We start from the raw sequence: 12,060 nt of genomic DNA, 5'->3' as shown, positions 1-12,060 counted from the left end.
TTACTAAATCTTACAAAAATCTTAAATTAAATATTAAAAATGAAATTTAAATATCACTAATCTTTAGTAATAAGAGTCTAGTCATCTCTGGTGATTAAGAGTCGTCCTCTTCTTCCTGGTACAGGAGACAGGAGGGGAACACCTTCAGAAAGGGAAATATATGCCCTGATTTTAGGCAGAAAGGAGGAGAGCATAGAATTTTTTTCTATATCTGCTGTTTCTTAATTGCCTTCAGTTCAAAATAATCTTTATGCCAAAGTGGCTTATGGGGGGTGGTGACATATTCTGATCCCCCCAAGAGCAAGGTCATTTCAGACAAGGGAACAGTTTAAGCAAAGGCTTGGGGCTTGAGTTGTGTACAGCATGGATGGGAATAATGAAAACTTTGATATAGTTAGAACCGCAGGCATGTGAGTGGAAGTTCCAAGGATGAATCATTACTAGAAGAGAAGTTAAAAAGGCAGAAATAGATAGGCATCAGATTGTCGTGGGCTTTGAATGCCATGCGAAGAGTTTGGGCTTCACCTTTGGGCCAGTGTTTCTCAAGATGAGGCCCATAAATTGTCTACATTAGAATAACCTAGAATGTTTGTTAGAAAAGCAGGTTCCTGAGCTCTATCCTGAATTTACCAAATCATAATCTCTGGGAGGGATGCCCAGGGATCTGTATATTTCACAAGTGTTGCACACTAAAGTTTGAGGACCATTGGTATAGATGATGGGACCCTTTGAAGGCTGAAAACAGTTGAAGGTTACAGTAAAAACTGTGATTTAGAAACAGACAGCTGTGTGGACAATGTCTTGGATGGGGTGGGACCTGGAGGCAGGCAAGCAAGCAAGGCCAGAGGACCCGAACCGAGCTACAGTAGAGGTACTGAGGGCCTCAGGCCAAAATACGAGGCACCCTTATAAGGAGGAGGTGGTTGGCTAAGGGGATGAGTCATGGAGACTTTTAGACCTTTCCGAAGAAACTGAAGAGCGAATGAGTATAGCTAGACATCAAACAGGGATGTGTAATCAGTGGTCAGATTTGCAAGGGCTTTTAAGAACTCTTGTTAGAACCACCGCTTTCTGGGAAATTTATGCAGACAAGTGACAAGATACTATCTTTTTTTGAGGGGGATGGAAGCAGCCAATGGCTGTAAGTGACAAAGCTTCACTATCTTTATCTAACCAACAAAGAATCCATCAGAAATCCCACCAGCAGACCTGTCAGACTAAACAACAGAGGAAAATTGATATGCCCCTCACTGTATGCACTAGAAAAAGAATGAGAGAACAGGAAAAGCTCATTTTGCCCAATAATATATATATTATTCCTGACCCCAGGAACAGCCAGGCTTTAGAAATAGAAAAAAATAGGAAAAAAATGGAAATTGGGAAAAATGATAAAGGAAAATAAAGATACTTTTCCAAAAGTAAGGCAATCCAAGGCCAAAGCTAGAGAGGGCAGAACTTTGAGATAAAGCAGCTCTTTCCTAGTTCTGCCTCTGTTCTTCCTGAATTCTCACCACTTTTTCCAGCCACCCAGCTCTGCGCATGTATTTCATTAGAATATGAATGAGAAGCCCTTTGGGAGAATTTTATGCTGTCATGGCAACGGTCGCCATGGCAACCCTTAATTAATTGGATGCTGATGAAGTAGAGGAAGAAAAAAAGCCAACCAGAATGGATACAACTCTAGAGGCAGTCATGGTGTGTAGTAATTATATGAATTTCATTCAGCAAAATCATGTAGCAGGTCAGAAATGCAAATATCTCCTCCGCAGCCACCACCTACTAGGAGAGGCCGGTTTTCAGAACAGACGCATGTGAATGGGTGACTGGGGCCCTGACAAATTCCAAAAAGAAAAAAAGAAAGAAACCCACCACATATGGCTGCCCCAGCCTAGGCAGATTCCCCAGGGAGATAAACTCATTCTAATACGGGAGTGAGTCGATCCTACTGGGAGTGGTCACAAGCAGCAACCGCAGCCGATGATAACTGTTGCCTTCATGCCCTCTTCATGGCAAATGGTACCAACCAGGCAGGAAAATAACGAACTATGACCCTGCAGAGCTGTTCAGCTATGAAGTGTCTTCCGATGGAGGGATGAGGACGTTTAGTTTGCCACCACCATCTCGAGATGGCTCCGTGGTTCCTGCACACACACAGATGGCTCACAGTTCAAATAGGACACCAGTCTGAGGGTGGGAGAGGAGGATCAAAAGAGGAGGGGTCCTGAAAGAGGCCGCCACAAGTCAGCTTTCTCTGCAGAAAGCAAAGTGGAGGTGGGGTGGGACCTCCTTGCTACGGAGGTCCTTAGCTAAGGAATACCTTGTTAAGGTATTTTCTCCAGTACTCTCCTCCAACCCTCACCCCACCTCAAGTCTATCTCCTCAATTATCCAAATTATAGACAGACCTCAGGGAACTGGGGAATTGATTTCCTTGTATGTTTCTCCTAGAATTTTCCATTTCACCTGCCTGTTGAGGTTAAACCAGAGTAGTTAGGAAATGTTGAGCATAGCTAAGAAGCCCTCCCACTGCACCCCTCCTTCCTAGCTCTAACCAAGAAACCTTGGCAAACGGTACCCAAGGCAGTGACCTTGACACCCACAGGCAAGCTCAGACCCCCCAACTCCAGATTCTGTGGGGCTTTCTACAGCCCTTCCCAGTGGCCAGTATTTCCAAGTTTCGTAAGTGTTTGGAGTGTTTGGAAATGGGATTCTGAAAGCAATTCCTTGAGCTGCAAATTCAGCCACAAACTGGTGTAGTGACCACGGAAACCCACCCTGACCTCAGGGAGCCATGTCATTTCCCTGTCTTAACAATAATCTGAAAAACCCACGCCCTTCTCACAATCACGTCAGGCTCAAAAAAGTACAACCCACTCTTGTTTTCACTCGTATCATTGTTATTATTATACAAAAGCCCCTTATTGTGTAGAACACTGGACCAGGTGCCGCCCAGACGTGTCCCTTACTTCTGCCTTCAAAAATTTGACAAAGACCAAAATGACTTAATTCAGAAACACTTTCTATTCATAAAGATGTTTTCGAGAGAAAAACAAGACCTGTGTGTAAGCCCCTCTCAGAGGCTTACACCAAAATTCTAAGCCACAAAAATGCATTCCAATGTCCTCATTATCAACACCTCCATCTCACTATGTACAAAGCTAATATCTTCAGTGTGAGCCGAGAACAAAGCACACATGATCATCTGAAGGAGGGGCACCTTTTCATTTACTCAGGCAGCCATTCCAAGGGAGTAAATATCCCCTTTTTTCCAGGGAACCAATTACTGTTTTCGCTGATAGAACTGAAGACAGGGTGGAGGAAGGGAGAAAGAAGAAAGGCACACTTGAATCGATGATCTGCTTCCAATAATAATACATGCCATCTGGTCTGACTTTCCTGCCTTACTGACAAATACCCAAAGCACCTAGGAGAAGGAACACAAAAACCAGATTCGTCTGTGATAATATACATAATATACGTAATTTGTGGCTTAAATGATTAACTGAAAAAGTCAATTCAGTCTGTGATAAAGGAAACCATAAATGGCCCCTTGACCTCTGGGATATTTAAAATTGCTGTGAAGATTACCTCATTCTTGTTTCAGAAATCGTTAAGGGTTCACCATACAATTTGCAGAATGTCAGGGTTGCTAAGTGGCCATAAAAACTCCGGTAGACTCAGGAAGGGGACTGAATTGGAATGCGAGAGAATGTGGCTACAGGCATCCCTGCTCTATCAGCTCGGAAGCCATTTCACAAAATATTCAGAACAGAGGCACAAAGCACTCCAGGTTTTCGGAATAAAAGATTTCATCTCCCTTAAATCTGAAGCCATTTATACAGAATATGTTCAAAAGAGGGCACCTTGCAGAGCCTTTCCTTTTATTAATATCACTGCGATTAATTAAGATCAAACCACTTTTGAATGTTGGAAGATGGCCAAGTGGCCATATTAATTGGTAATGATCTTAGAATGGTTTAGGTGTCCATACCTGTTTGTAGCATCCTCAGGTCAGCACGTTTATGGAAGGTCGGGGCAAACTGATTTCTTTCACTTCCTCCCAGTCAAGTGCAAATATCTACAAAGACAAAAAGAGGAAAAAACGTGGGCTGATGGGTTTTGGTTTTTGTTGCAGTTTTTTTTTTTCATTTTAAGGTTACTTTAAAATATATTGCATATATATTATATTATCATATGTATCATTATTTGATATATGCTATCCAAAAAATCAAGGTTCTATTCCATATAAAATAGAACCCACTAAAGCAATCTCCTTCTTCTGAATCTGTGCATTCAACATTTTTCAGTGCTTTTACCCTAGATGAGTCAGAAGACCCTGGTTTGAATCCTGGCCTAACGCTCCCTCCAAACTCATATAAGACACTTAACCTAGTTAAGCTTCAGTTTCCATACCTCTCAAGAGGGGTACTTAGGCAATTTATGTGGTGCTTAGAAATTCCAATGAGATCATATATATATATATGAGCCCATATGTATATATACATTCATGCATACACCCACTCACACATGTGTATACACATACATACCTATGTACACACACACACTGACACACACATGTGCAGGTACACTATGTAAATGTTGAGGCCATGCCCTGCAGCAGGACAGAGGTAGATAAAGCACAGTCCCTGCCTTCAAGGAGCTTACAGTCTACTGTGACAGCTCCTTTGTTTACTGTTCTTCTTGCCTACCTGCTCTGTGAACTGCACCCTAGTAACCCATCCTTAAAAGTCAAATTGCTTTCCTCTAATGCTGAATGCTGGCGTGATTATGGAATCACTTTGGAGAATTCTTGGAGACAAGGATCCTCTCAAGTTCAGCCTTGTCTTTTTGCTGAAACTCTTCATTCCACGTGATCAAGCAGTAGGTTCTGCATTATCCCCTTTCCCTACACCTCTCCAACACTGTCCTCTTTTGCCCACCTATAAAAATACTCTCTCGGGCTTCCCTGGTGGCGCAGTGGTTGAGAGTCCGCCTGCCGATGCAGGGGACACGGGTTCGTGTCCCGGTCCGGGAAGATCCCACATGCCGCGGAGCGGCTGGGCCCGTGAGCCATGGCCGCTGAGCCTGCATGTCCGGAGCCTGTGCTCCGCGACGGGAGAGGCCACAACAGTGAGAGGCCCGCGTACCGCAAAAAAAAAAAAATACTCCCTCCTCTGAAATTCATGCTTCCCAGTTCTATCACCTTTGACCCTTTCTTGTACCCTCTTCACACCCCTAATTCACCTGAGAACTTTAGTATCTTTCTCCTGGTCTCTCTCTCTCCTTTCCTCTTCCTGTCATTATCCTGCAGTCTCAGTGTCCGAGAGAATGACCCCAACTAACAGTCTGGCTGCAAATTTCCTCGATCTCTTGAACTCAGTGAGATTCTCCTACTCTCACACATTATCACAGCCATACCCTTGACCTGCTCGTCATGGAAAACACGCCCGTATCTGCCCCAAACCAGCATTCCTTCCAGCCAGCTTATTCCCTCAGGTCTGTCTTCCCTCTTGTCATTACATCCCATCAAGACCTTCCATTCTCAGCTGTTCTCTTTTCTACCAGTCCGTCACCTCTCTTATTATTTCCCATCCTTTCTTATCCAACCTAGTTTCCATGAAGCATCTCTTCAACTCCTGTTGCCAAAAGGCTCAACTCACTTGAACTCTTCAAGTCCTGCACTTGCTGCCGAGTAATCCTGCAGGAAGGCATGTAGGAGTGTTAAGTTGATGCCACTGCAAGCTTAGGTTCTCCCACAGCAACTGAGTCCGGAGTGACTCTTACCAGTATTACCTTCCCTGATCACCTCTCTCTCCCATTCCCCCGCAGCAGCTATTCCAAAACTTCACCACTTTTTGCAGTCCCCAGCCTAACCCGTGTCCATCTCACTTTGCAAATTAACCAGCAGCTTACTTCACCAGGAAAACAGAAGCTATCCATAGAAAACTCCTTCAACACACACCTAGCCACGTATAACTTACCTACATCTACATTAATTCTCATATTTCTTCCTAAATCTAGGGGAGGAAATGTGTTTTTTAATTTAAAACCTCTTGTAATATGGAAACTTTTCCCATAAGGTCATTCTAATCTCTCCCATATTTTTAACCTCTATGTCTTGATCATATTTCTCTAACAAAAGCCTCCCTCAACCTAGGTTCCCTCTTGCTTTCCCATCTCTCCCACCTGAACAGCCAAACCCTTCAAAAAATAGTCTGCATTTTCTGTCTGCATTTCCTTTTGCCCTCATTACTCTTCATTCAACCATTAAAGTGGATCGTCTGTTGGGTGTGTGTATCTCCCTAGGATTTACATTTCTAGGTTAGAGTTCAGCATTTTTTCAGCTTTAATTGCTGTCCAAAGTGGTTTCCAAATTACCAATTTATCCCCCAAGGAACAGTGTGTGGAGTACTAGTTACCCTACATCCTCACCAGTTTTGACATTTTTTGTCGCTCATTTTAGCCATTTTGGTGTATACGTATTAGTATTTCGTTATGATTTTAACTGGCATTTCCCTGATGACTAATGACATTGAACAAATTTTCACACGTTTATTGGCCTTTTAGATATCCTCTTTTGTGGAGTTCCTATTCAAGGATTTTGCCTATTTTTCTTTTGCGTTCTGTCTTTTTTCTTACTGGTTTATAAGAGTTCTTTATTCTGTATACGAGTCCTTAGTGGAATATATGTACGGAAAATATCTTTTGCCGCTCTTTTCACCTACCTTTTAATGTACTTCTTGGTGTCTTTTGGTGAACCGAGATTCTTAATCTTAACCAATATAATACACTTTTTCCATTTATCTATTCCTTTTTCTTTTGTATCCTGTTTTTTTAAAAAAAAAATCTTTGCCTACTCCAAGGTCACAAAATACCTATATTGTAAAAGCTGTGTTATCTTTCACGATTAGATCAGTAATCCATAGGGAATTGATTTGTGTGTACAGTGTAAGATAGGATATTATTTGATTTTGAATCCCTGGCACCTAATACAGAATTCAGTTAATCCTTAATAAATATCGCCAAAATTAATTAATGAGATAGCATTTGGGAGATGTGGAAAGGAAAAGCAAAATTTGGGCCAGGACTGTGTGGCATCACATATCTTCCCTGCGAATACCTTGTGTTCTGGGCTTCCTCACCCCCAGTCACTGCCCACCTGCTATGTGGCCAACTTTTAACAGTCAGGCCAACTTCCCCAATCCTTAATCTTCAACCAGAAGCCAAAACCACAGAGTTTTTGTTTTAACCATTAGGATTTAAAAAGTGTTATCCTGGGGAAAATATAGCCACTTCACATTCCAACGTACATGTCTGGAGACTAAAAAGCTTCCAGAAATCTAAAAGTATCTTCAGCCACAAAAAACAGACTGCTTGGATGGTAAAGTGCTACTTCAAATCTTTTTAAAGTAAGGCATTTTTTATCAAAACAAAGATGATAAAGTACCCTAAATAGAAAGCTAACTGCTTTTCACTTTCTAGAGGTCCCTTTTAAGAAATGTCCAAAAAACCCTTATGATTATATTTCATGCTCCAGGACTAGAAAAGAACTTCACCAGCCACTGTGGGTTGGGCCTGCTTTAATATTAACATGCCCACATTTTACTTCCTGCCGGTCCCAAGTGTTTCCATAGATTCATATTTCTCTCTAAGACTGAAAAGCATGAAAATTCAGTATAAAAGATGACAAGATAAGAGAAGGGATGTGATAAAATCTTAGACTTGATCCAAAAAGGAGTGGAAAACCATATTCGGGCCTACCGGAAAAGATGCGATGGCCAGATCAATGGCAGAGAAAATTATTTTGTCAGTGATGACAGAGGTTGATTAGAAAACAATGAATTCCTGATCTAAGGCAGTGGCCGAAGAAATGGAAGAAAGGGCAGTGAGATTGCCTAGTTTAAGAAGACTCTGAGTTTAACCCTGATTCCATGTACAAAATAAAGGACAGAGAGAGGCCATGGCTGGAGGCTCCCTGGCTTGAGGCCGCGGGAAAGTGACGGCTCTGCCACTGGAGAAGCGACCCAGGCCCAGGTGACAGTGAGGAGGAAGCCGGGCTGCTGGCAGCAGGTCAGGCACATTGAGTGCTCTGCGGGGCAGACACACATGGAACCAAGTCACCTGAGTCAACTTGGAGGCTGAGAGCTTATCTGAGAACCAAATGAACCAAGACCCAGCTCAGGGTCCTGCCACAGCCAGAGCAGAGGGCACAGGACAGCACACCAGTACTGCAAAGCATTGTTGCTCTCCTACTCGTAACCCAAGCGCATGACAAGGTGACAAAGGGATTTAGATGGCAAGGAGAACTGACTCCTATAGCCTGATAGATGTGCACTGTGATTAATCAGATTGCCTCAAACTTTTCAACCATCGGAAGATGTGGATTCAAGTTCAAACTCTGGCCCTTATTAGCTCGTAGGACTTTCGTCAAGTTGTTCATTTCTTTAAGCCTCAGTTTTCTCATCTGTAAAGATGAGCCTATCTGGATTAAAGATCTGAACTCTCTCCTGCTCTGAAATACTGTGGCATTCTTTCCCATTTGCCTCCCAATGGGGCTCAAGTTAATCAGCTTACACCATCATCCATCATTTCTCTGTCTGAGGGTTTATTCCCTAATCAGATTCAGGTAAATTTTCAGCCTGTGTCTGTCTCTTACTTCCAATCCAATAAAACTGGTATGGATTTGTTTTGTATTTCATTTAATGTCATTATTCATTCTAACAGTCACTGCCTAGCCATTTCCTTGCCTATAGCATAATCAGCTATTAAAGCGCTACAATGGCATGGTTTTCAAATTTGTATCCTCTTTTTCTGAGCTAGATTAATTCTAAACTGATTAAAATATCCCAGAATTTCAAATACAATTTTTAAAAGGCAACAGATCTCCGAGACTCCCTTATGACTACAACTTGCCAAGGGGGTTGCCAGCTCTTGCTGACTGCCAAGGAAGACAAATAACTAGTCCTGACAGTGGTCTTGAAATGAGAAACAGATGCCCAGTTATTAGTATGACAATGCCACCCTCATCCATTGGCTTCCAGGTCATCCAGGAGGCACCAGGGCTGATGCTCATATCTCCTGGAAGGAAAGACCAGCATCCTGGACCGGTTCTAGGTGTTTTCAAATAAACATCTTTGCCTCAAGCAGTTTCACTGCACAACTAATTAGTCATATGGCCATTTTGCCATAAAATATAAAATAACTGGTTGACAGTTACATTACACTAGAAAATAACATATCCGTTTTTGCAAATCCTTCCGTGAAAACGCAGTTATCCCTCCTACCCGTCAAAACTAAAAGTTGACCAAGCTATCGCAAATACAAAAGTGGCAGCTACCAATTCACAACAGTCTTGGAGAGCATTAGTGATCGATTCTTTAGCTAATTTAGATACAACGGCTTGTTATCTTGTGCCATCTTTACCCAACTTATCACGCAATATTGGAAGTTGGAGGCAAAAGAAGAATCAAGCTCCTCCTATCCTCAAAAAAGAAAATGGTTACATGACTCCTAAGTTTCTTGAAAATGGTGAAAATTTCAACAGAGCCTGACTTAAATTAGCTCACAGGAAGATTTGCAAGCTGATATGTTATTGTTTTCTACTGCAGTGTAAATGTCAACCAGTTATTTTATCTTTTCCAGCAAAATTAGTTGTGCCAGGAAACTGGCTATGGCAAAGATGTTTACTGCTAAAGTACTGGACACATCCTGGACCAGTCTTCTCACTCAGAAGATAGGAATCGGGACTTCCCTGGTGGCGCAGTGGCTAAGAATCCGCCTGCCAATGCAGGAGACACAGATTCGAGCCCTGGTCCAGGAAGATCCCACATGCCGCAGAGCAACTAAGCCCATGCGCCACAACTACTGAGCCCACGTGCCACAACTAATGAAGCCTGCGCACCTAGAGCCCATGCTCTGCAACAAGAGAAGCCACTGCAATGAAAAGGCTTCCTGCTGCAACAAAGAGTAGCCCCCGCTCACTGCAACTAGAAAAAGCCCGTGCGCAGCAATGAAGACCCAACACAGGCAAAAATAATTTTTTTTAAAAAAAGAAGAAGATAGGAATCATTTGCCATTTTCCTCCACATGTACCCACCCTCTCCATAAAGATATATTCCTTCTCTCTTCCAAAACCCTGTAAATTTCACCACCTTAGTGAAACCTTGGAAGGCTCTTTCTAGCCGTTGACCTAGATTTTACCTCTTAACCTCCTTGCCTGGAATCCTGGACCCCATGCTTTGGTCCTTACATCAGTGGACTTTTGTTCTAACCTTTCAGATGTCTCCAACTTGGACGAGGATCATCATCATACAATCTGATAACTCAAACGTGACAGGGTCAGCATCACCACCCATTATGGCTTCTGACACCCAGATATCTGTCTCACCTACATCTACTGCCAACTCTTGGCTATGCCCTAGAAATGCCAATAAAATCAACCAAGGGATTTCTGCAACCCCTTGAACCCATGACTGTGCTGTGATCCCTTTGGTTTCCTCAGAACTGGGACTATCTACGGAATCTAACATCATCCTAGGATCATATGGAGATGGTCCCTGGCTAATGCACATGCACCCAGCCCCCACTGACTTAAGTGACCATCTGGCTTAGCCAGGAGCAAAGTGCAAAGCCTCAAAGCCATGTGGAATTATGAGTGTCTATTCTTCATTTTCATGCCTTTGGAATATGCATTTTTCTTGTCTTTTCTTCTGTTAAATTGTAAGACTCTGAAGCTAAAATGATGTGTATTCCCTTTCAATTCCACAATGTAATTGACTCCTCATTGTGATTTATCAAATATTGTTACTATGCTAATGAGAGGAAGGTTACCACATACCTGTGAGGTATCAGGGACCTGGACCTTGTGACCCCAACAAGATCACAATCAAGGTTGCATCCAGGATCTACAGGGTTGAAGGACCCTACCTCCTTCAACCACGCTCCCACACCAAGTTGCAGGAATAGAAACCCCCTTGGCTGATGGAAAGACCCTCCTGCCACCACTTCACAAGTTAAGCAAATTCCAAGACAATGCATGTGACTTCAGATCTGTGAGTCTAAACTTCTGTTTGGAGGCAGGTTCCCCTTATCCCACCACAGGCTTTTTATTTCTGGCTTGGCATAAAATTAACTGGAATACTTATATACTAAAAAAAAAAAAAAACAGAAAAAAAAAAGTAAGCTTTTTGCTCTCCCTCCAGCTCAGGTCTGCAGACAATGAGATTTTGTTATTAGGCTTGTAAATATTGCTCACTTTAAGGGTGATGAGTTTCACACTGAGTCTGGGGGATTTCCTGATAACAGTTCAGCCAGTAAAACCTAAATTGAATTTTCTCTCCTTGGTATTAAAATGCTCCTATTCAGTAAACAAGTAGTTATTGAAAATTGCATAGGGTACTTTATACTGTCCAAGGGACTGCAAGCCCCTGGGAAGCTCACAATCCACTGTAGAGACTCAGATGGACCTAAAACACTCAAACAAGGTCACACGCTCCATACTCTATGCTCAAGTGCTCCAGGAGCGCAGAGCAAAGTGGACCTGGCCTTGATGTACCTGTAATCCTTCCAAACAAAGCAATGGGGAGGAGGAATTCCAAGAAGAGTAAAGAGCATGAGCAGAAGGAAAGTAGGGTAATGTGTATTGGGGAATAATGAGTAAATACAGTTCATTTGGAGTGTACTATGTGGGGGTAATATAACAGAGAAAAACAAGCCTGACTCCATATTGGATCATTCCTTTAGCCCTAACCCTTGTGCTCTGTTGCCTATGCTTAGTCATGCTGGCTTTGCACCTTTTGTAAAAGAATGTTGCCTATAGCCTGAAATATTCATGACAGCCCACTCTCAAGGCTCTGACCTGTAAAGGTATAACACTTTTCCACTCATACAGAGATTAAAAAAAATTGCAGAACAGAAAATAACAATTGTCTTATTAGAGGTTTATAGGGACATTATGATCAGACCTGCCTGGACGGCTACAAGAACGAAGGATTCAGCACCAAGAAGTTTGCAGCAACCAGCAACACCTTTCAGTATAAAAGAAGCCTGAATTCTAACCCAG

Source organism: Delphinus delphis, chromosome 21 (genome assembly GCF_949987515.2).
Source record: "Delphinus delphis chromosome 21, mDelDel1.2, whole genome shotgun sequence".
Lineage (NCBI taxonomy): Eukaryota > Metazoa > Chordata > Mammalia > Artiodactyla > Delphinidae > Delphinus > Delphinus delphis.
Note: the sequence above shows the minus strand (reverse complement) of the source record.